Here is a 1,239-nt window from a genome sequence, read left to right on the forward strand (position 1 = left end):
CGGAACCGACTTCTTGATATGTGTCCCCACACATACTAAAATGTATTGTTTTTTTGTGCATAATATAGTTGATATATCAAAAAACTTTTAGCATGTTAAAACAATTTAAAACATGACACATGACATGCAAATCATTCAAAACACATACTAGATCTGTATCTCATCTTGTAAGTCACATGAAAACTCACTTAATCGTGTAAGTTTTGGAAACCAAACTGATGCTGAACAAAATGATATGAGCACCTACAGACACTTATATATATATATATATATATATATATATATATATATATTTATTTATATAGGGGCACGTTCAAATGAAAACCGTGCATTTCTAAAAAACCGTGTAAACTAATTTCGACCAATAGGAAAATTTCATTTTTTTCTAATTAAATTTAATCAATAAGGGTATTTTGGTCATTTATAATATTTTCAATTAAATATGAAAATTATTAATAAATCTTAATTAAAGAAACGTAATAAATGAAATTTTATAAATGGTAACATTTAAATATATTCTAATTTTAAAAATTTGAACTACATATATTGTGATGCGATTGAATCTGCAGGTGAATCTTGAAGATTGTAAGGCATAATGTAATGAATTCATCAAATCTTGATTGAAAAAAGAAATTAATACAAATGAAACAGGTTTCATGAAAGTAAAACTGGTTCATTTCATAATTGAACAATGAGTAGTGAAACATTTTCATGGTAAACCCGTTTCATTGATGGTGTAGTTGATCAATTTAGTATGTGAAGTGAAAAATGAAATGAGTGCATAATGTATTTGGTTCGTCAGAAAATAATTGCATGATGAAACAGGTACAAGATAAATTTGTTACATAATCTTGAAGATTGTAATCTGCTACAGAATCTTGAAGATTGTAATCTGCTCCAGAATCTTGAAGATTGTAAGGGTTAAAGGAATGAATTCAACAAATCACGGATGAAATAAGAAAATTAATATACACGAAATAGGTTTCATGAAGGTGAAACTGGTTCATTGCGTAATTGAACGAAGAGTAGTGAAACGGGTGCATAATGTATTTGGTCGTCATGAAATAATTGCATGATGAAACGGGTACATGATGAATCTGCTCCATAATCTTGAAGATTGTAATCTGCTACAGAATCTTTAAGATTGTAAGGATTAAAGGAATGAATTCATCAAATCAGGAGCGAAATAAACTAATCTATGTACATGAAACAAGTTTCATGAAGGTGAAACTAGTTCAT

Source organism: Cynara cardunculus (genome assembly GCF_001531365.2).
Source record: "Cynara cardunculus var. scolymus isolate 2C chromosome LG 12, CcrdV1, whole genome shotgun sequence".
Classification (NCBI taxonomy): domain Eukaryota; kingdom Viridiplantae; phylum Streptophyta; class Magnoliopsida; order Asterales; family Asteraceae; genus Cynara; species Cynara cardunculus.